The 24,070-nt window shown below is 47.9% G+C and overlaps 1 long non-coding RNA gene across 8 annotated transcripts in view; it reads right to left on the reverse strand.

Moving 5' to 3' along the window:
- The window catches only part of LOC101801514 (uncharacterized), a 96,159-nt gene that overhangs the window by 13,398 nt on the left and 58,691 nt on the right, over nt 1-24,070 (reverse strand). For 7 of the 8 annotated variants that reach the window (XR_003495846.3, XR_005263344.2, XR_003495848.3 and 4 more), the window contains one exon: nt 13,349-13,428. This is a non-coding gene — a long non-coding RNA (uncharacterized lncRNA). Of the gene's footprint in view, nt 1-3,340; nt 3,537-4,348; nt 4,425-13,348; nt 13,429-24,070 lie in introns of all 8 variants that reach the window. The other variant, XR_005263347.2, reaches the window with a different exon arrangement.

Below are 24,070 nucleotides of genomic sequence, written 5' to 3' on the forward strand. Positions count from 1 at the left end.
GAGGCCTGTGAGATATTTCCAGATTTTTTATTTTTATTTTTATTTTTTACTGGCTACGTATTTCTGGCTAAAGTCAACAGCTACAGTCATTGCTATTACACATTGTCCTCAGTCTGAGGGCTATTTTTGCACACGGTAAAAGGAACTGCAGTTCTTTCTGATTAATTCCACAGAAATGTCCATTGCTCAGACAGGATTCTGTAAAGCCAACTTGAACTAATCACTGGATTAGCTTAAAACAATTAAATTATGTGGATGATCATCCTCTGGCATCCAAAACATCCTTCCGGGTTTTTTGTTCACTTTTAATGATTTTTTTTTTGTTCTGTTCTTATTGTCACCATTGGGTTAATCGCAGACAGAGCAGAAACCTCCCTACCAGTCAGCTCGTCATGGTGTTGCCCAAAATAACACAGTTAATTTCCGTAACCGGCTTTCCACAAAAGGACGTCTCCACTTCCAGTCATGGCTCAGCACATGCCTCGGGATTCAGTCTGGAGGGTCGTATGTCCACTACAGAGCTGCATGGTGCTGCAAACCCCAGCACTGTACCATGCAGAAGGCAATAAACACAGGTATGAGCCAACCTCAAGGCGTTTTGGCAGCACCAGAGCCCACCTTGCACGCCAGGCACAAAAAGACCCTAAATTGGACCCGCAGTGTACAGAAAAAAGCAATGCTGCAAAGCAAAGTTGGCAATGCTCCTTCACACACCTTTCCCCCAAGTTTTATGATGAAAGAAAACAAGGCTGCAGGTATTTCTACCATCAGCTGGGCTTTTAGAGGAACAAAATGCTTATTTTGATGCTTCAGAGTCGATCCGGGGTCAGCACAACCTCCAGCTGGGCAGCAGCCCCGCAGGACTCCCCACACAACACTTTCTCCTCTCCTTTCCCTTTGTTGAAGCACCATTTGAAGTAAAAGCCTTGCAATGCAGTAACCACAGAAAGGCAAGCAACCAAATTATGAAGAAAGCACACAAAGCACATGATGACATTTAAAAGTGAGGTTGCTCTTACTCATTTGAATTTCAAAGGCCAGGTTGACACAAGACATTTTTCCTGTTATAGCTTTGTCTGCCGAGGGAATAATACCCATTTTTGACAGCTGTTGCCGCACAGCATTAGCCAAAGCCTTCCTGTAGAGGCAGCTGCAATGACATTGAACTCTTGACTGGAGAGCATCAGGTCTAACCTGGGAAACCCCCACTCTGTCTGATACAGCCCACACTGATCTCTGAAGGCTTACTCATGTCCACACAAACACCGACCCTTCCAGAACGAGCTATGGTTTGAGTGACTATTAAGCTGAAACTTCTAAGTGTTTTCTTTCCTTCAGCAATTTCACACTGCTGAAACCTTTTTATCATCAGCAGAGCTCTCACTGAAGAAGGTGATAGTAAGTGACAAAACTCAGGCTCAGTGTTTTAACACCTTTGTGGCCTGTATCAAACTGTAAGGTCTCTCTCTTTTCTTTCTTTTTTTTTCTTTCTTTTGTTTTTTCTTTCTTTTTTTTTCTTTTTTTCTTTCTTTTTTTTTTTTTGTAGAAAAATGGTGTTTTAATCAAATCAAGAAAGAGTAACAGCCCCAGTACTGAGGATGGAGGTCCACCAATGTTATTAATGCAAATAACTAGTGGCAAGCTACAGTACTCCTCAAAGCAAGAGCTGCATCTTTATGCAGTCCAGAAATTTGACGTAAAATCTAGCTAAAATTGAAGCCCACCAAGACCCCTATGTTGGGCATAACATCTGCCTCAGATGACAACCTCAAAACTGACCGTGAAAGTACATGGTAAATTTACTGTAATAAATAATAACTTCATCTTCTTATCTTCTTCCCAAAACTGAACTGTCACAAAGAAACAAACCCTCCTCCTCACACTAGACCACAAACATCTTAAGTGTCTGTTTTCACGTTTTCAGTCTAGAAACTCCAGAGCTTCTTGTAAACCTCTATTTGCCTATTACAAAGACACCTGTCACAATTCAGCTTCACTGGGGTTTACATTATGCAAATATGTAAAACTGACACGGTCACGGCAGACGATGTCTCCATCTCCTTTGCAGACATGATGCTGACAGTGCAGAGACCATAAAGGTCATTAATGTTCATGCAATGAGAACATCCTCTTCCAAACAGGACCAAAAGATAGGTCAATTAAGTGGCCATCTTGCTCCATGGTTTCTTTCAGGTTGGAGATGAACATTAGGGTCCAGTTTTCTCCCACAACTTGACCCCAAGGTTACATCTGGTTCCTTTTCTGCCCCAAAAGCACATTGGTTTGTTGGGTTCCTCCTCCTTTGTTATTAAGTTTGTGCATGTGAACCTAGGACATACACCACCAAAACACATCCTCACCCCTTCCCTCAAGAGGAGATTCCTTCTCTACACAAATCCATTCAAAATTCCCCATCCTAAAAGACCTGGGGATGGAGGACAAGAGGGAAGAAGAGATAGTTGCACCCAATTTCAGACTGTGACAACTTAAGTCTTTTTATTGGGCTGCAGATCCCTGGTTTTACCCACAGCGTGAATAATGAAAATGTAGCAAAGTAAGGAATGTAAGAAGCAACAGGGGGATCCACTTACCACCATTAACCATCTCAATATCCAAATGAGGATTTTCCTTTCAAGTCTCACATCTGATGCAGAGTTCCTCCCTGATGATCTTCTCCTCCACCCACCACCACTGCCTTCAGCCTTCACCTACACCTGTGCTACAGCAGTCACTCCAGGCATGGTCCAGCACATTTCCCCTCATCTTTCAGGGCAGTTTTATCCCAGTTTTTAAAGCCATTTTCCCCATTTCTGCTTTGACTACAGGAAGGCATTTGTGGACCCAAGTCTGTACACACCTGTAACTTGGAGATTTGGGGGCTTCCACCTTGCAGCTACAAAGCCCACGCACCCCTCACATGCACATAGCTAAAGCAGCAGATGGTTCTTGTCTTCTCTTGCCTGGGAGGAGCGGTGGTTTCATTTGGGGATGAAGGGAAGCAAACTGGGACAGTTCACAGAGAGGTCTGGCAATGGCCCTGACATATCTGACCCAAGACTCCCACCACAAAAGTGAGAATGATTTCCCTGTGACAGCACAGGCAAGGCAGGCTGTATATAAATCACATATAGTGATGCATGCATGCACAGAGCTATGTATAAGATATATATAAAGTATACACCAAAATAACATCAAGGAGTACAGATGCCAAAGCAGGGATAAAATTAGCTTATTAGAGATGTGGTAAAATCTTATAAGATCATGGAAAAAAAGCCTATTTTGAACAGTAATAATCATGTTTCAAAAATAATGGATATTCTTGGCTTGAAGCCCCACATACCACAACAGACGATGATCAAGTTGGATCTCATGAGAGAAAAATCAGCCAGAAGGTCCATGGGAGATATCCCAGGAAAAACAAGGATTGCAATATTGGGGCTCTGCAGCAAATGATTTCCTTGGCATCACACAGTGCTCTAGCGTGTTGTTGAAGGCAGCCTTCTGCTGAAGTGTGATTTTCTTAAAAACACGCAGTTCTGACATGGCAAAAACAAGCAGAAGGTCAGAAATAACTTTTCAAAATCCACTCACTCTGTTAAGGCTAATTCTATATTAACTAGACAAAAAGCAATGTTGGCAGAGAAAGCTGGAATGTCATCCTTGAGACTTAACCCAGATAAAGCAAAAAAGTCAATAATGTCAAATGCGTATAAATTAGACTAAAATAATACTGTACTTAGTTCAATTATTTCATAAAAATCAAGTTAAAGTGCAAAATGAGGTTGCAAACAAAAGAAAATGGGTCAGAGGGCTGTCAGCACCTGTAATCTGCACTTGGATAACATGCCCAAGGACGTCAAAGGAGACACATGTGCATCCCAGGGCTAGGAAGCATTTAGCAACTTTACTAGAAAAGTGAGGCTAGTAAGTACAAGGTAGTAGTAGCTCTTATAAAAGATATCCTAATATTAAACACTAATTAATCAAATTTAATGACAAAAAATATATTGAGTAGTAATAAATGCAAACCATAATCAGAATCAGTGTGCCCAAAACACTAAGAGCAACAAGACCCAGATCAACATGACCCCGTGTGAAGAGACATGCTCTGCTCCACACCTCATGGGCACTGTGACTTTTCTGCAAAACTTTGGATAAAAATGTCTCTCCAGAACTTTCTGAAGAGAATGTTTCACTTGATACCCAAACACAACTCTGAGTGCAATTTTGTCAGCTCAGTTTACAGCAAAAAGTTTTCATAATTTTCCCATCTTTTTTGCTGCCATTTTACTGGATTATTTGGTCAGCAGCACAATGGATAAATTACACACACATGGTAACTCAATACCTCTTCCCCACGAGGAGCCCAACTGGCAGCTTGAAGTGAGGTGCTGACCTTGGTTATCTTACCCTCTTCATTTCTCCTGCAAGAAACCACAACAAAAACCTCAAGTGAAATTGTCCTAATCTCTCCTGGAGATTTCGATTTCAGTCCGACGTGGGTGCTATTTGAAGCTTCATGAAAGGAACATCTTAAATGAAAAGGTTTGTGGTGGCGTACAGCAGTAAAATTGCTTTAAAAGCCTGAACTCATCAGTTCATCACGACATACCAAAGTGTACACATTAACACTTGGCATGCTGGCATTTTTAAAATGCTGCCTGCGGCGATGACCATCACTGCCTGTGATCTCAAACACAGTCACCCACCCACTGCTGTAGCCAGGCAGCAGCTCCACATTTTGTATTTACCCTCAATTTCAAAAAAGCAAGGACCATCATTAAACTCATTTGTATCATTAAACTCATTTGACATACAAGCAACAGCAATTTACAGGAGGGACTGCTATCTCCCTAATCTCATCTATCAAGAAATTAGGCATCTCATCTAGGAACATAGAATTTTGAAGGTTGGAAGAGACCATCAAATCCAACCAGCAACTTAATTTTGTAAAGTCTACCACTAAACCATATGCCTAAATGTTATATTCATGTGTCTCTTAAATACGTCCAGAGATGGGGACTCCACCGGTTCCCTGGGCACCTTGTTCCCATCTTCAATCATCCTCTCCATGAATAAATTCTTCCTGATATCCAATCTAAACCTCCCCTGGTGCAACTTGAGACCATTTTCTTGAGTATACTAGGTATACTAAATAAGTTTGCAGGTGACAATAGATTGGGTGGAGTTATTGACTCCCTTGAGGGTAGAGAGGCCTTGCAGAAAGATCTGAGCAAATTAGGGAGATAGGCTATCACCAATAATATGAATTTTAACATGAGCTAGTGCCGGATTCTGCACCTTGGAAGGGGCAACCCTGGCTGTACATACAAACTGGGGGACAAGAGGCTGGAGATCAGCCCCTCAGAAAAAGATTTGGGGTTTTGGTCCATGGCACGTTGCAGCTGGGCCAGCAGTGAGCCCTGGCAGCCCTAAGGGCCAACCCTACCCTGGGTGCCTCAGGCCCAGCGCCGCCAGCCGGGTGAGGGCAGGGATTGTCCTGCTCTGCTCTGCTCTGCGCGGCCTCACCTCCAGCACTATGTGCAGGTTGGGGTGCCACAGTGTGAGGAGGACACAAAGCTGTTAGAGGGTGTCCAAAGGAGGGCAAAGATGATGAAAGGCCTAAGGGCAAGATGTATGAGGAGTGGCTGAAGTCATTTGAATTGTTCAGCCTCGAGGAGACTGAGGGGAGGCCTCATGGTGGCCTGCAGCTCCCTGATGAGGGCAGTTGAAGAGCAAGTGCTGAGCTCTGCTCTCTGGGGACAGCGACAGGACCCGAGGGAACGGCATGGAGCTGGGACAGGGGAGGGTCAGGCTGGGGGTTAGGGAAAGGTTCTGCACCCAGAGGTGGTCGGGCACTGGGACAGGCTCCCCAGGGCAGTGGTCACAGCACCAAGCCTGACAGTTCAAGAAGTGTTTCTACAACGCTCTCAGACACATGGTCTGATTTTTGGATGACCCTGTGTGGAGCCAGGGATTGGACTTGATGATCCTTGTGAGTCCCTTCCAACTCAGGATATTCTATGACTCTGTGAGTACTATCACCTGTGATCTGAGGAAAGAGACCGATGACTTCCTCAGTACAACCTCCTTGCAGGTAGTTGTACCGAGTGATGAAGTCTTCCCTCAGCCTCCTTTTCTCCAGTCTAAACCATTTTATTTCTCTCAGCTGTTCCTCATCTAAGCCAACTGTCTGGAAACTTCCCAGAGTCCATGGAGGACAAGGCTCCTACAGAGCATCACTTGTACCCTCTCTTGCCAATAAATTAGGTTAGAAATTGTTTCGGTTTTTTTGGTTGGTTGGTTGTTTTTTGGTTTGGTTTGTTTTGTTTTAGAGCATTAGCTCTAACTGGCACAGTCACACAGGTCAAACGTGTCCAAGTGGGCCAGAGTTCAGGCTGCCAAGTCACACTTGTGAACGTGTCCAGCTGTGTCACCTTCCCGAGGTCACACAGGAAGTTTGTGACAACAAAAGAATCTCAAGCTTGGGCTCCTGCCCACTTCAGGAAAATGAAATGCTTTAAAAGCCTTCAATTAGACAAAAGATTAAAACATGGACAATCACTAGTCTCTCAAGAAAACTAGGTCCTATATCTTCTTGTGCTCTCAAGGAACACACAAAAAATGAATCCCAACAAGCATCAAGATTTTTTTTTTGATTTTTTTTTTAGCACAACCACTAAAGACATATGAAAATTCAATTCAACAAGATAACCCATTCTTCCCCATCACCGAGACATCTCCTTCCAGGATAACCTGCAAGGTAAGTGATTTTCCAGTGATTGGATGCGATGAAAGCCCATTCCATCTGGTTCTGCTGAACCACACGGCAGCCCTGCCTGCACCAGGGGCACCCCCGCTGGCAAGCTCACAAGGAAGGGGTTGCAACTATACCTGTTTATCCAAAATACCAAACACACATTCAGGTTTTTAGGAGTAATATATAATAGCCCAAACCATCAGCTTTATGTTCTTTGGACCTACATTTGGATAGGAAATCTTTCCAGGAAAAGATCATCTGGAAAGCATTATCTTTATGGTATGGCCTAAGGAATTAATCCCCGTCACAATGTGTATCTGATGTCTTCCCACAGAAGGACACAACCCAATAAACAGGTATTTTTGGTATGTCATTATGCATGGCCCATCTGCAGGAACATCAGCTCTCCCTGTCGTGACCCCAGGGAATGACAAGTTACAAAATCCCCATTTATCTCATTCCAAGCCAACAGCTCTCATCAGGCTCACTGAGAGCAGAAAAACCCTGGTCACAAGGGTGACCCTCTCCTCCACAGATGAGCTCCACCTATTATTGTTGAAGGCCTCTCAGATCCTCTTGTTTTAAGAATCCAGTTGATAAATTCAGGCAAAATAAACAAAATCTGAAACCAAAACCAGCACATGCAGCTATTTGGCAGTGCTGCTAGTTCATATGTTTTGCCACCTGTTTGTTATTCCCCCCTTCAATGAAAGTGCACTGTGTTCAAGTGATTTTGGTATGACTTGCCTGTGAACCATGTCACATGGAGCCCTGTTGGTTCAAGTGAGCTGATACTGATCTGGCCACAGGCTCCAATAGAATTGCAGGTATGAATCAGTGTGAAGGTTATAAAACATCATCCCCAGAACACTCAGATATTAGCCCAATACACCACAGATTTAGTAATGAATCCTTCGTGACCTCCACCCCCTTACTCTAGCTCCACACTGGTTTTCAATGCACAGCTTCATAAATCATAAATGTATGTGGTTCTCTGGAAAAGGATCAATTTACTAGGGGACATTATTCCCACAAAGAGTTACTATCAGAGCCTCGTACAAGGTTGCATAGTCTTGAGGAGACATCTGCAGATGAATTCAGTGTCCACTGGTGCCATCACTTGATTCCCACAGGTGGCCCAGAGAATACGTCTCTCTGTCTCCATCCAAACTCTTGAACATCCCATCTTAGCTACGACAACAGACAACATAAAAAAATGCAACATTCACAAAGTGGCCTGGAAGGATTGTGTAGGACACCAGGGAAAGCTTTCTTGTGAGCAGGACAGTGTAGTGCTGGAAGGGGTCACTTGGAGAGATAACACCTCCATCCCTGAAGGTTCTCAAGACTTGGCTCTGGTTGCTCCCCTCTAGTACTGGCAGCACAAGAGACTTCCTGAGGTCCCTTCTGGGCAGTGTTTCAGGTGCCTTCTCTGGCTCCTGCTTGGCTGTAACAAACCCTAACAGTTCAGCTGATCCCTAACAACTTCCCCACCTCATCGCCAGCTCCATTTCCTTCCATGGACAAGGTCTGGATGATCTCATTCACCTCCCCAACAAGTCCTTCCTGGTCCTGTCCCCAGGCTTTCCAGGAAAAGGCAGTGAAGACCCTACGGAGATGCAAAGGTCCGGGGGGCAGCTCTGTGAATGGTGAGGAAGGCAAAGGCATGGGGGGATGAGCTCAGGGAGGAAAGACACACAGTCTGATACACACCACCTGTGAGAGCAGCTTTTTGCACACATACATGTATGATTTAAGCAGCCATAGACACTTAATTTTAATAAGACACTGTTAATTTTAATAAGACACTGTTAACTTTAATAGGAAGCAGCAATATTGCACAAACCACTGGTGCAAAACCTAAGAAAAAGACCAGAAAACATCTGGCTTCTCCATACTCAGCATCCTGACACTTCCATAAGCAGCTTCCACCTTACAATCAGATCCCACCCTCCACTATCCTTGTGTGTATACATGATCCGTGTATGTTTGCTTTCCCCTGGATGTTATCATCATAAATATACCAGGCTGTGGTCATGAGGTGGGTCAGGTTTACGATCGCAGTATTGTAATGTTTAACTGCTAGGTCTGGTTAGAAGACATGGTCAAAATGCTCAAATGGCCATGAAACACATAAACATGACATTTCTGTGATGCTACATAAGCAATATGCAGTTAGCCCTGACCATAAATGCACATAAAATACACATACATTTCAGTACTTCACCTTCTACCTTTGAAAAATAACATATACATAGCATCAGCTAAAAATAAAAATCACCCACCTACCAGAAAAACAATACCTACACCAGGCATTAGCAAAGCCCCCTGCCAGACCCCACACACAAGACCCAGATGGGTCACACACAATCCAGTTCACAAACAAGGCTGGACCAGTTTATTTTGAGGCCATGACCCCACATGGCTACTCTAGAGAAGTAAAAAGGTCTGAAATAGGAGACAGTCCAAATGATTTTTTTTTTATCATTATATCCTGCACATATGCAGTGAAATCACAAAGGGAGAGGACTAACCTACAAAGTAAATAAACATTTAAATGTTGCTGTGAAGAGGCAGTGTCTTGGCTTACGAGGAGGCTGAGGAAGTACTTGTTAACATGGGAAAAACAAGACTGCAGCACAATAAAACCATCACTGAGCTGAGCTGGGACACATCACACTGCTGGACAGCACACACGACTACAGAGTGCAATGCAATAAAAGTACAGCAGACAGAGAGAGCGAGGAGAATCCGTGGGCGAGGGATTAACCAAAAATGTTTTCCAGAAGAGACACATACCCAAATCATAGCAAAAACATCAACTTCATTAAATGCACGGGGACACGGTTTGGGTGTAAAATTTGGCAAGTGCAGAATAACAGCAGCATGGGAAGAGCTCAGCTCCACTCCCTACCTTGCTCAGCATCACTGTGCTATCCAAGAGGGCTCCCAGCTGTGCTGTGTGGTTTAGACCTTGGGGACGCTGGTGGGATGCCACCCCTTAATGAATTACCACTTTGCTGGGCCACAGTAATATACTAGATTTGTGTCCTGCTACTGCATGAGAGAATCACAAAATCGTCTAAGTTGGTATAGACCTTCAAGATCACCAAGTCCAACCATCAACCTGACCTACCAAGTCCCCTTAGTGCCATGTCCACATGGTTCTTAAAATACCTTCAACTGTGGGGACTTCCCTGTTTCCCCAGGCAGCCCGTTTTAATGAAGAAAACAGAACAGGGTCCACCCTCTCCATGAAGAAATTCTTCCTAATGTCCAATCTAAACCTTCCCTGGTGCATCTTGAGACTGTTTTCTCAAATTGTACCACTTGTCACCTGAGAATAGAGACCAACACCTTCTTTGGTACAACCTCCTTTCAGGTAGTTACAGAGAGCAATGAGGTCTCCCCTTAGCCTCCTCTTTTCCAGAGTAAAACCCCAATTCCTTCAGGACTGAGGAAAGTACAGCCTAAAATCTCATGCAGGTAGGATTAAACTATCTGGTGTTTTGTGTTCACAGCAGTGTGCTGCAAGGAGCTCGGGAACCCAGCACCAGGCCTTCAGTCCTCAGACTGCACTGACTAAAGAAGGTTTTAAGCTGGTATGAGCGTCAGGGATTGGCACTGATTTATCTGAACTATTGCAAAACTTGAGGGAGGCTTCATCCAGGGACCTCCAAGGGCCAGACAGTTATCATTAGCAGTTACTCAGCACTGAAAACGCCCAAAGCTGAGCACCCAGCCTCTTCAGGGACCCAGCTCCCAGCCAGGAATGCACAGACGCAGCCCACCCTGTTGTGCAAAACCTATCTTCTGGCCTATCTCTGCAAATGCCCTGGCCTCTGGGCTTAGCCTGTTTTTGTCTCTTGGAAAGATCTTCAGGTTCGAAAGAGTCTCCTCAGGCTGGACTCACCCACCTTTTCTCAGGGCTGCCAATGAACAACTTACACCATGCAAATCACTCAGGGTGGAGGCAAACTTCGTGGCAGAACAGGGCATTCGGATGGTTCCTTTTATGCTTCACAGATCATTTGCATCCTTCTTCTCTGCCTTCGGGGCAACTCCCAGTCAACTGAACACCTGTTTTTAGCTGCCGGAAAGCAGATAAAAAACCTCCTTCTCCACCCAGCCCAATTCAGGGCCCTTCCTGATGTTCAGCTGGTGTCACTTGCACCCACCCCACTACTGCAGGCAGGCCGCTCATTTTATCAAGGAGGAGCCACATTTTATCAAAGAGTACATTCTCCTGTTTAAGCGCCTAAAGAATCCCAAAGGCTCGTCAAACCCTGGCTCTCACCCACCTCAGCACACAAAATCCAAGGAGAGCACGAAGCCTTGCACAAGGCCATGGGCTTGGTGGCCCCACAGCAAGCAGATATCAAGAGACCAAAGAGGCCCCAGTCTTAAACTCTGAGCCCTGAGATGCTGATGTTGGAGGTGTCAACCCAGCACAAGCATGTTTCCAAAAAAGGAGGGAAAAAGGAGGGAAGGCAGCTGTTGTGTTGGATGAATTTTATCTGGGAAAACCCAGCCAGACTGAGAGCAGCCAAGTGAAAATGAGTTTTTTTTTTGACTGGGAACCACTGATACTGCAGAACACATCCAGCTCTGCTTAGACACGCAACCAGGACCTGCAGTTGCATCCCTTTTCCTTCACATAATCATGTGAAGGAAATCAGCTCCAAAGATTCAATTTATCCTTATCTCTGGATAGAGAATCAAGGCACAGCTTGAGATCAAAGAGACCAGCAAGCACCCAACCCAAGGGCACCATGAGCCCCTGCAATGTCATCTGGTCCCCAGGGCAGATGGATGGAAGATGTACATAGCCCCCATTTGGACATGGCCAGAGCTCAGCCAACAGGCAGTGACCATACGGTGTCATTGTGCCTGTGTTTCCCTCACTATATAAGGAAGCATTTTGCCTCTCCAGTGCTGCAGTGAAAATACTGGAATGACCAGTAACAGCAAATTGCAAAATTGCAAATTGCAAAATAAACTATATATGCATACATGCACACATCTCTTTGCCCACTTAATACTCAACAACTGTGATGTACTGCAGCAAATTGCATTTCCTCCTTCACCTAAGGTCAAAATCTCAGAATGCATCAATATCAGTTCCACTTTCTCAATGCAGGACAATGGGCTGCACCGCTGAGAGCACGCCTAAGGCATCAGTGGAGACAGAAGCATACAAAAGATCTTCCAGAGCTGCAGCTGTTCGGATAAAACAGCTTGTGCTGCTAAATTTTAACCTTTACTACAAAATATGTAGTCACATTGCAACACAGACTGGCCAGCACATGCTGAGCATTCTGCAAACACACGCAGAAAGCAAAGTTCCTGTCCCAAAAAAGCTTATGGTGAGGAGATGCAGGGGAGGAGGCAGCTCAGCAAAGGCAGATGGATATCTGGAGGGAATTTCCTGTGCACAGGACATGCAGCAAAGTGCACAAAAGCTCTCAAGGGAGATAACCAACCAAGAGAGCCCTGACATGTAGGGCTCATTTCTTCACATTTTCACACCTGCGGGCTGTTTCTGAGTTACTGGGATGCCGCGTATTTCAGAGCTACACTACTCATACTGGTGCCAGTATTCCATAGGCACAGTGTAAGCTTCAACCCAACCCTTCCTGCTGCTGCAAAGCCACAAGACACACTCTTCAAGAAGCTCAAGGACTGCAGAGAGCTGTTGCAGGGCTGGTTCCCATGAGGGAAGTGCCACAGGGCCATGCTCTCCGTGCCACCGCAGGAGGTGCCTTGCTGGTCCCTACTGGGACCGCTGCAGCCGGCGTGAGCTGACCCAGTTGGACTGCAGCTGCCTGGGTGATGCTTCAGGAAGGTGCTTACGCTGTCATTTGGGGTGTATAAACACAGAGAGCAGGCTCAGACAAGCTCACAGATTTAGGCTGTGTCCAAACTACTCTCAAAGGAGAAGAAAATTCAAGGGCGCTTGGTAGTTTAGCAGAGGCCCAAGCTCTCATCAGCCAGTGGGTTCGGATATCCAAAGCTACTGCAGACAGCCTGGTCTCAGGTCATCCTGTGCATGGTGCAGACACTGAACTTGCAATTCCTCCAGCCAAATGCAGACCTTTCATCCAGACAAGGCATCCCCGCTGTGCCTGCCTTACAGAGCAGCAGGCGTTGTAGGGAATGATTCATTCCACAGACACCTACAACAGGTCAGGGGCAGGCGCTTCCTAAAATTATCCATTTCCCTCCACTGACTGTTAAAGAAGGCTGGGGGAGACTTGTTCAGCTGCAGGTAATTGCAGCATCGATCTAGAGGAGCACAGCCCATGCCGTGAATCCCAAATGCAGTCAGGCCACAGCCAGACACAAGGTTTGTGTGAGCCACAGACCTCGGCATGCTCGGTTTAGTCTCCAGTCCTCTGTGACCCCGAGAACTTCAGGACTCTAAAGTCCTCCCTCAGCTATGTCCCTATAAAGGCACATAGACCCAGAAACCCGTAACAAAAAGAAGTCTGGAGGCTTGACAGAAGAGCTCTCACCCAAGGGCTGTGGGGGAGCCCTGGAGCGTTTGCACCTCTGAGCTCACCAGCGTTGAAAGCAGTCACCACTCACCTCATTTCCCAGGAAGCCCTGGCAGGACCTGAGCTCCCTGCTCACACTCCTCCTTTCTCCTTTTCGCAGTCAAGCGAGACCTACACAACATCACAACAAAAGAAATGTCAGCAAGCCAAACCCTGTTCCCTCCCTCCAACCAAAAAAGCTTCATTTCCTCTCTTCTCCAAAATAACGCTGCAAAGTAAAGCAATTATATATAAAAGTGTTCACTCCAGCCCCCAAGGTTGCAATCAAAGAGGCAGGGAGTGAAAATCCCCCAGCTATACAAGTGTAATTGCACGCAGGGTGTGACGTGCCCCCCACAAGCAGCCTGGGGATGAAACCCTGCAGTACTGTGCCCACCCCGTGGCGAACACCCAGAGAGATCCAGCAACAGGGCACCAAAGCGAGCCTGAAGGTCCTCCAGAGACAGTCAGGTCAGCTTTTGGGGAAGCAATCCCCCAAACACTCCTGAGGAAGCTCAGCCAGGACTCTGGATGGTGAAGTGATGGCGAGCTGCAAGGACAAGGGCTGGGGTAGAGGACCCCTGCTGTCCCAAAGCATTGACGAGAGGGCACAGGTTTTTCCTAGCAGCCATCTCCAGCCTCATGGATGCCCCCTGATACAACCTGATCACACAAAGGTTGCAAGGGACACCTGGAGGACACCAGGCTGTTGGTCTGGCAGCTAGGGCTGCTGGGCGGTGGTGCTGGGGGTCTGCTTTCTCCCACAAACCAGGGTTCCCTCCTCTTCTTCCTCCCAAGCCATGGAACCCCTTGTCAGGGCAGCCCTTTATCACGGCGTCTTTGATAGCCCAAGCCTGAACCAAGGCAGGGCAGTGGGATTCTGTTAAGATCAGAATAGCTTCGTCATTCAGCGTACTTAACCGAGTGACATTTGCACTGCTAAATTTGGGCGAGTATGAGAAGCATTCCCGCAGAATGGGATGTGGGGGAGGGACAGGCAGTCTCTGGCCTCCTTTAATTCCCTGCCAAGCGTTCAGAAACTCAGAGCCCCTGCTCCTCCAGCAAGGCAGAGGTGCCACCCTGAGCTACCCTAGTGGGGATGCCAGCAAACCTGGAGATGCTCTGCATTAACCCATTCGATTCAGCATCTGGGCTTGGCTGTTCCAAGAAAATGATCAAGTCAAACTTTCTAAAGCAGAGAAATACCTACAGCTCCCACTGAACTGAGAGGTTTCCAGGAGGTACACCTATCTCAACACAGGGAAGGAGTCGACAGCCCAGTCTGAAGGCACTGCCCTGAGGGGACGCACTGCTTAGCTCAGTAACAGCCAGCAAGAGTTCTTACGTTCAAGCTGCTCTGAGAAGTTGTGAATATAGGGTGCGCATAGGGTACACATACAGGAACCAGCTGGGAAAAACAGCATTAATACCTGCAGCAAGAATGGGCTACCAGCACAAGCAGCGTGTAGCAAAATCACCCGGACCTGCAATGCAGGTACCGAAAAACAAGTGATCACCAGGATTTGCTTCAGAGATTGCAGAAGGGAAATAAATCCCTATCTCGCTCTCATTGTTGATGGGTAAGGGAAGGTAACATGGGTTGCAGTAACCTTTCTAGGCCTGTTTTCTACAAACATGATCAACACCTGAATCTTCAGTTAGCTCTGTGGAAGTCCAGAGGAATCTGCCTCTGGAAAACCAAGACATAAGACATCTTTGGGGGGGTTGCTGCCCACATCCAACAAATACTTTAATTAATCCCAGAGCATGCCAAGTCTGCTGGCATACAAGGTGAGCCAGAAACCTTTCCCAGCACCCACACTGAGAGGTTTGAGCGAGCTTTTGAGGAATCCAGGAGGGAGCCCATGCAACCAGCTGCAGCACTTCAGCTACTGCTGCTCTCCTGGATCACTTGCCAAATGACTCGCACACACACACCAAATCCAGGCTTACTTTCTGTAAAAGTGGGCATCAAACACTCTGACATCAAGAACGATGATTAAAGACACTGAGTTACGAGGAAAGATTAAAAGAGCTAAATATGTCTAACTTGGCTAAGCAATGAGTAAGAGGAGACACGATAAAAGACTCCAGGCATCCGAATGAAGGGAGTGGCGCTGAATTAAAGAACTGAATAGTTCGAATGAATAAAATATCTTTCTGAGAAATGGATCCGTCAATGATCTCCCAAGAGATAAAGTACAAGCCTCATTTTTTAGGCATTTAAAACTAGTCACTAGAATCTGCGTTTTTGAGGAGAAATCCACATTGCCCCGGAGGGAGTATGCACGAAACCTTTTCATCTCCCATACAGGATGCTACGAACAAAGCGTGCAATGCCACAGGGAAGCACAATAAACTTGGGAAGAGGCAAGTATTTAACTCCACCTCACCCAAAAAAGCAGAGATATGTTTTTTACTGCATAGTAATAATAAAAATATTTTTTAAAAAACAAACAATCAAAGAGGTCTGTAACCAAGATCTTCAGTATCCTCTCTGGCACACTCAGGCTCTTTGCTGGGCGTTTCCAGTTCACAGAAGCAGGCAGGTATAAACAAAATGGTTTTTATTCCTTTGTCTTCAGCAGACCCTAATCCTTACTACCTTGGCTAACAAATAATAATGCTAATAAAAAGGGAAAACAACCACCAGCCCATTCCACACTAACAGGTCTGGGCGCCCTACAAGTACTTGACCGACTCCACCAGGTGAAGGTGCCAGCTGGGAACCCAGAGCTCATCAACTGGGGGAAAAGACAACAGGAACAGCATGTGATGGAGGCTGCACTTACAACCTCCACTCCCAGAAAGCCCCATGACATGGCAAGGTGACAAAATCCTGGAAACCAATTCACTACCTGGCTCTGCTGAGACCATACCCCTCAGAGGAAGCACCCTCTGAACCAGGGATCTGATGAGCTTGGTAAAATTAGAAGCAAGCCCTGAGAAAACTGCCTGGGATGAGAGCTAAACCTGTTGCACTGGGTTTGCCCCAAAACCCCACGTGTAATGCATGCAGCACACATACGTAGCTAAATACCAACTCTGAAGCCAAAGATTTTGCAGGTGTGTTCACACAACCTCTGATCTCTGGCCTTAGGAGGGTCTCCTGAACATCTCCTTCAGCATGGACCACACAATGTGCTCAGGGCAAGGAACTTGACCTGAGTGGTGTTTACTGAACACAGAGCATTGGGTCAGGACAGAAGGGCTGCCAGTTTCCAGCACCAGCAGCTTATTGATACCTTTCATACACCTGGGGGTTGCAATTCACCTCCAGGAGGTCTTGTAGGGGTGTCTGCTCCTGATATCCTTGATGCAACTTGGCCACTGAGAATCGCTGGGTATGATTTACACAGCTCCTTGGCAGGCTCCTTCACCTTCAGCAGGGAAAAAGCCAAAACCCCTCTGCTGGGGGTGCAATTTAAATCACAGTCAAGTTCACTCAGTGGCCACAAGTCATCAAGGAGGTGGCTCTGTCCCTAGTGCCCCGGGCCCCTGCCTCCCCCACAGCAGCAGGGCAGGTAAAGACAACCCAGGGCCATCGGGTCTAAGAAAAAAACAGCAAGGAAAAAAAAAAAAAGAAAAAAAAATGAAGAGTTTTCATCTAATTAATTCCCTAAACCAGTTCAGTGGGGTTCAGGCAAGTACTAGAAATCTTTCCCCTTTTGGCACAAGGCAGATCAGCTGAACTGCAACATGTGACCACAATCCAAGGCAACCTTTGTTTGCAAGACCAAGAGTGGATCTTTTTGATTTATTTTTTTTTTTCTTTCCCACAGCAAGGCTGCTGCAGACCTAAAAGCTTTCTCCATGGGAACAGGAGATCCACCGTTTACTGACCGGTGAGTTTTACAGCAAAGCTGAAACAGGACATCCACAGAACAGTGTTTTTTTTTATTATTTGTTTTGTTTTGTTTTTTGATTGTTTTGGTTTTTAATATGTGGAGCATTTTAACACATAGTGAATCTTCTTGCTTTGTTCCTCCATGTCTTTTTGGAAGGCTGAAGCGAAGAGACGCTTTGCTTCACCAGGCATCAAGATTTATTGTACATACTGAAGAAACATGACTACCCCAGCTGAGAGGAAGGGGTAAAAAAAAAAAATCATCTGTTTCCATCGCTGCAGCAACACCGATGCTCAAGATAACAGGCTCAGGCCATCACAGTCATAAAGAACTAAAGACTTGCAGGTTGTATTTAGACACCCACTTCCCGTCCTTTTGAAGTCCATTTTGGGTATCCCCGCTCAGGCTACTTCTGCAGTTTTACTCTGCTCTCATTCAAAGAGATAGACCTCGGGCCCCTGAGCTCCTGCAGCTCACGGGGCAGAAGCACAAAGCCCCCCTGCCCCACAGCTCACCCTCACCATGAAAATCTTGGGAAGCCGAGCAATGAAATGTACAATTTTGCCTCTGTAGGGAGTTAAGGGTTATTATTATTATTTATTTATTGCCATTCAGCTAGCTCACAAGAAACAATTGTCTCCCATGTGGCCAACACACAGACAAGTTTCTACTATTCAAAACATCAGACTGGGGGAATTCATGTGTGAAGAAACCTGGAGAGCAGCCCGAAACAGGAGCAGGTCCAGGTATAGGGGTACATTCCCTGCATCTCTCACCCAATGCACCGTGCTGCAACGAGGGGCAATGCGAGAGGTGAGCCCCGATACAGTCCATGCACCCCACCACGGGTGAGCGAGGGCAGGAGGGAAGCTGTAACCCAGAAAACCCAAAAGGTGACTCCTACAGCTCTGTCTGGAGCTGGTGCGGGTGCTCCTGTGCCCGGTGTGACCACAGCTTGTCCTGGCAGGGAAGGGCTCTCATGGCTCCAACCCAGTGACATAGCCAGGGCAGAGCTGGCTGGACCTATAATGACCTATACAGAAACCCACATCCTATTACTCTTCTTTGACTTGCAAAGATGCCAACAGCAGGACCTGATCCTCACTGCTCTACCTGCCCACACAGTGTGAACTCCCCACCATGGGCACCGTGCCTTCCCCACCACTACCAGCAGAAATGACCACAAGTCCCTGCCATAAGAGCGATTTCTGTGTCCTTCTCCTGCTAGAAGGATGCAGTAGGGTGCCTGTTGATGCTTATGAGAGGTGATGGCCAGCACAGTCCTGAGAGCATCTTGCTTTCCAACAAACTGAGCCCCAGGATATCTTCGGAGCTGCCTGGGAAAGACACGCAGACGTGTTCTGCATGTGGGCAGCAGGGATACAGGCACAACTCCCAGAAGAACAGGCATATGCTGGCAGTGAAGCATCTTCTGAGAGATGACAGAATCACATAATAATCACAGAAATAATAAAACACAGAAACTGACAAGACTGTTAGGCAGCAAGGCCCAGAAGCTAACCAGCCGCAGCACCGCCACCTCCCCTCCAGCCCCAGGCTGCATCCCCGGGTCCTTCAGGAAAGCTCTGGGAAGGTCACGCTTGCTAGGAAGAGACCCAGGAAGGATGAGAAGTGCACTTTCTCACACTGACACACAAATTTTGGTATCTATGTCAATCCCTCTTCCTGCTCAGCAGAGCCTTTGCTGGCAGCCGTTTGCAGCAGACATTTCCCAAATGCTTCCTGCAGCGCTCCCCGCTCTCTCACACTACGATAATTGTTATGCTATTTCTGCTCGAGATCTGAAAAGGCGCCAGGGAGAAAGAAGTGAGTCTTTTTCGGGTGGCTGCTGGCAGAGACTGGGCACGGAAAGGCCCGGCAGCATTGCCCGCTGCAAAGCGAGCCCTCGGCAGTGCCCCCGCACTCTCCAAGCACCCTGGGCTGGAGCAGAGCGGCAGCGAGCACCCCTGGGCACTGCTGCGAGGAGCCTGGAAAGAGTTACTGCCGGTTTCGGAGGGTTCCTCCTTCCCAACAAGGCAGTAGGGGTGAAGAATGCAAGTGACGCAGCAGCATCCTGGCGGGATAGAGAAAAAAAAAAAGCAGAAAAAAAAAAAACATCCCCCCCCAAAAAAAAAACAAAAAAAACCCTAAGGCTGTTTGGATGAGGTTCAGTATGACTACACTTTTACTGTAAGTGTTTAGTAACTTGCAGTCTCATAACCCTTCTCTGCCCACTTGGGGCCACAGCACAGAAATTACGAGGTACAAGAAACACTCCACACACACACACACACACACAAATTCCCTGTCCAAGGGAGGACAAAAAAAAAAAATCTAACAAGTTAAGCCGCGTTTCCCATTTAACAGAGACCGATCGCTATTTATTTAACAATTTTAAAGTGTTATTTTAGCCTTCCCGGTTTGTGTGTGTTCAGAGGTTGTTTCTGGGACTCCAGCCAAAGTCTGCCGGAGCCACTCAGCACCAGGAGCGGGAGGAAAAAGCCGAGGGGATGAGCGCAGGGAGGCAGTGGGCAACGCTTCCCATTCTGACAATCTCCCGAGCTGCGGACAGAGCCAGAGGAAAAATGAGGACGGAAAAAGGGAAAGCTGCTGGCAGATCTTCCTTGCTCTCCAGTGTGAGCACGCCAGGAGATAAGGGTAAATCCCCATGGGCACCCGCCTCGCCGGGCTCGTCAGCCAGCTGTCCCTGCCATGGATGGCAGCTTGGCACAGGTCCCCTGCAAGGTGACCTCCTCCTCCCTGGCTCCAGGGAAGCAGTAGCTCACCTGGATGCTCTCCCCAGCACCCAAATCAGATGCTCCGCTGAGACAGCTCCGAGCAGAAATGATGTCCCCAGGGAGGGAGGCACAGAGGTCCCGCCGCAGGGATGCCCCACGTGGGTACCACCCTGGCAAGGCTCTGGACCCGCCCAGGAGATGCTTTCCCAGCAGAAATGGCCAGATGATGGATTACCCACTTGGGCAGAAATGCTGCTTGGTATCCACCTGCTCAGTACGCCCTGCAGCTCCAGGACAAGCACACTGAGGGGAGAACGAAGACATCAAACATCTCCGGGCAGGTACTCTCAAAGTCCCACTCCAGGATCCTGCACCCAACTTCCCACATCCAGCTCCTCCCCACATCCCTGCGCAGGCAGCTCCTGGCCATCAAATCCAACATCCCTCCCTAGGGAGGGGGCTCTCTCCTGCTGCCCACACTGTGCTTCTAGACCAGCCTTTGGGATCGACCTGGAGCAGACAGGCAGAGGCATGATGCTGTGTTGCAAAGGCTGCTGCCCCAAATGACAGCTGTCAAACAGCAGGAACAAACCAAAATGCCATAAAGTTGAGTGCCTGGCTGCAGCAGCCAAGCAAACACTGCTACTTATCCCTGCACATCACTAAAGCGATGAACAACAGGAACCAACCTGGTGCCCAGTGATGGAGGCTGCGATACACACAGCTCAGACAACAGCCAGCCCTTTTCACACTCACAAAATACATGCTTGATCAGTTAAAAAAGATCCCCTCTTTTGCCCATATTGAAGCATCAAATGCTGCCTTCACCAGCAGCTTTCTCCACCGCCCGCTCTGCAGCACACAAGCTGTGGCGCAGCAGCTGGCCCATGGGGTTGGGAAACGTTTGCATGCAAGCACAAAGAGAAGCTCTCACCGATTGCTTAATAAAGGCCTGATTCAGAGCCTCCTGAAGCGGATGGGAGAGTCCAGCTTTCTCAGATATGGGCCAGTAGGATCATGGCTAAATCAAGGCTGCCAAGCCCTGCCTTCGAGGAGCCACGATGCTCCGAGGGCTCTCTGCCACAGCTCCCTGCTGCTGGTGCTCCCAGCACACGTTTTTCTCAATGCTCCCATGCCAAATTGCCATGCTTGCTGCCAGTCTGAGGCTGGCGGGCAGCAAGATGTTACAGGCTCTTCTCCATCTGCTGCAGATGTGCTGCATACCAGGAGACCTGCTGCAGTGACTCGCTCTGGGTGCCCGCAGAGCTGCAACTCCAGCCCTGCCCCGGCAGCCTACAAACGGAGATAAAGAGTGTGCACATCAGTGGAGCCCTGCTAAGGTATGCCAGCCTCGAAAGCGCCTTCTTAAAAATGATTTTGGGGTGAAAAGGTACAGAAGAAGGGAGTAAAACCACAGGGAGGAGACAGAAGTTACCAACTGGTTTGGGAGAGGCAGTGATAACTGGGACACTCGCAAGAGCCAAGCAAAAGAGCTGCATGTGGCCAAATATTTGGGTAGCCACAGCCACTTGGACTACCCCAATAAACTCGTATTAATACAAGCCCAAATGTACACCAAGGGTAGAATGTCCCCATCCACCAGAGATGTGTCCAAATGAGGTCCCTGCATAAGGATCTGCAGCAGGACTCGGAGCTGCAATGATACAAAGTAAGACAAGGGCATGGGGCAGCACTGGCACCTTACAGGTGCTTCTCCATGCTACCCGTCAATACTGGCACCAGCACGATGACCTTGGACCAGGCAGGTGGAAACTGCACCAAATACCCTGACCCTAGGAGCTGCAGTTTCCCCCTGGGACAAGAAGTTTGCTGTTGCAAAGCTTGGAGCTGGTGCTGCCCTGAGGGCTCAGTGGAGGTCTCCTCGCTGGCTCTTTGGAGGTCTCCATCGCTGCAGGAGGAGTTTCATCCCCCCTTGCTGGACAGGACAGGATGCTCAGGCAGACGCAGTGACCTGACCCAACCTGGAAGCCTCACAGCTCCTCCCAGTCCCATTTTTTTTAATGATGCACATGTTACTGTACAGAGAGACACCTCGGAAATGCAGGGCAAAGGGTGCCGCCAGCAAATAATCATGCCTGGGCATGAACAAGTGACCAAGGGGACACACACTCCCCGTAGCAGCCTCCAAGCCGGTCTCAGTGCCATCAGGGCAGCACATGCTCCCCATGTCCACTTTGCTGCTGTCGGGGCTGGGTGGCACAGAGATAACCCAACACCTCACTCACCCACCCTATGTATCTGTGAGACAGTCTGGGGTCTCACCCTGCCCCTACCAAGCATTTGAGAAATAAAAACCTTCAGCGCTGTCCAAACTACCCGCCATGGTTTGCAAAATTGCGGTGGGTTTGGGCAACTCTGGGTGCTTTCTGCATGCCGCAAGAAGCGTCCCCGTGATGCTGCTCCTCTTACACTGCTCTCAGCAGCCCTACCACAAGCTCATTTCCCAGCAAAATGCACTTGGTGGACATTTCCTCTGATACAACATCATGGGGAGGAACTGCCTGGGCAGCCTTCAGCTTTTCTGCTGGAAAAAAATCATTCCTCCTTAGATCAGGTTCATACCCAGCAAAGCTTGCACATGCTGTAACACAGTCCCCCGCCCCATGGGAGCTCTTTGCTCCATGCTTTGTGCTCAAAATCATCTTGTTTTTATTTATTTACACACAGTGTAAGTCTCTTACAGCCTGTCCAACTCAATTGCCAGTCGCTCACCTCTCCGCAGCGTGGGTTTATGACTGCATTTGACTTCTTTCCATTGTAAGCCCCAGCCTGTGAGCTGTGAGTACACAGCAACAAACAGCAATTTGGTTATTTTCTTCTTCACCTTCTCAGTAACCTTTTTAAGGCAAATTATCAGGATTTTTTAAACAACCTAGACCAACACAAGTCAGAATCAGCACCTCACATGTTGCCTGTGTCAAAATCAAGCTCTTTTTTTCTTTTTTCTTTTTTTTTTTTTTTTTTTTTTTAAGGGAAATTTCAGCAGTGACTGAGCTAGAACTGAAACCCAGGGCTGGGTAGCGAGGCTCAGATCTGTAACCCCCGAGACACCACGCTCAGCGCAGCACAGGGTCGCAGCACGGCAAGGGAGCCCTGCACACCGTGTGGAAACTGCTGCAACCTCTGAAAAAGAGCAGGCGTACCCAGTAGCTCTGCCTATCTATCATCTTCCTCGTCGAGGCACTTTTATGTCCAACTGTGATTTTAAAAGCCAGCGCACGCTGTTTTAGCTTTGATGCTACGCATTCTTAATACCGACCAACCAATACCAGAAAACTCTTTCTTCTCGCGGTAAAACCCCTCTTTTCCCTCGGGGGTACAGCTGGGAGGGCAGAAGAGACAAAGCATTTAGCATTTAATCATAAGCATAAGTATCAGCTTGAATCATCCGGGCTTGGGGGGAGGCTGGAGAGCATTCCCAGCAGCTGTGAACACCGGGTGAGACGGCAGTCGCAGGGGTATTTGGTTTAGCATTCACGGGGAGGAAATCATCAGCTTGCATCACGGCACAGGGTGACCAATTTGTGGTCAACGGAGCGGCTCCCAGGAGCCAAAAATGCAGTCATGTCGGAAATCTGGACTCGGACTGCCAGGAGACAACTCCTCAGTGCTGGGACACGCAGGCTCAGCAGGACCGAAGGACAGCAGCCAGAAGCATGCCAAAATGTGGACGCAAGGACTGCAGAAACACTGGGCCAGGAGGGATGTCCAACAGCCATCCAACCTGAAGCCCTCTTGGCTCGTTCGTCTCCGTGCTGCTCTCCAAGGCAACACCAGCTCCACTCTTGCCAAGAAGGAAGTCAGACTCAGCTGCAGCTCCCAGCCACCAGCAGCATTCGCCCCGCCATCCAGGAAGGGCTGCTGGGACGCTAACAAAGTGTTTTCTAATCCCTTTTGGCCCAGCTCCAGAACCATTCGTTCGTCCCTCACCGCCACCACCAGGAGCAGGAACCTGTACTTTGAGGAATACCAGCCGGTCCCATTGCCACCGGGCACATCCGAGCTGAGGCACTGCAAGGCAGCATCCAGGATAGCACTGCTTTATGGGCAGCCTTCCTCTGGTCCTGTCTTCAGCTGAGGAGAGATGCTGTGCTCCTCACACCACCTTCCTGGGCATCCCAAATCTGCGACCTTCCCTTCGAGTCTCTATTCAAAAGAGATGTTCAG

This window comes from Anas platyrhynchos, chromosome 2 (assembly GCF_047663525.1).
Source record: "Anas platyrhynchos isolate ZD024472 breed Pekin duck chromosome 2, IASCAAS_PekinDuck_T2T, whole genome shotgun sequence".
Classification (NCBI taxonomy): Eukaryota; Metazoa; Chordata; class Aves; order Anseriformes; family Anatidae; genus Anas; species Anas platyrhynchos.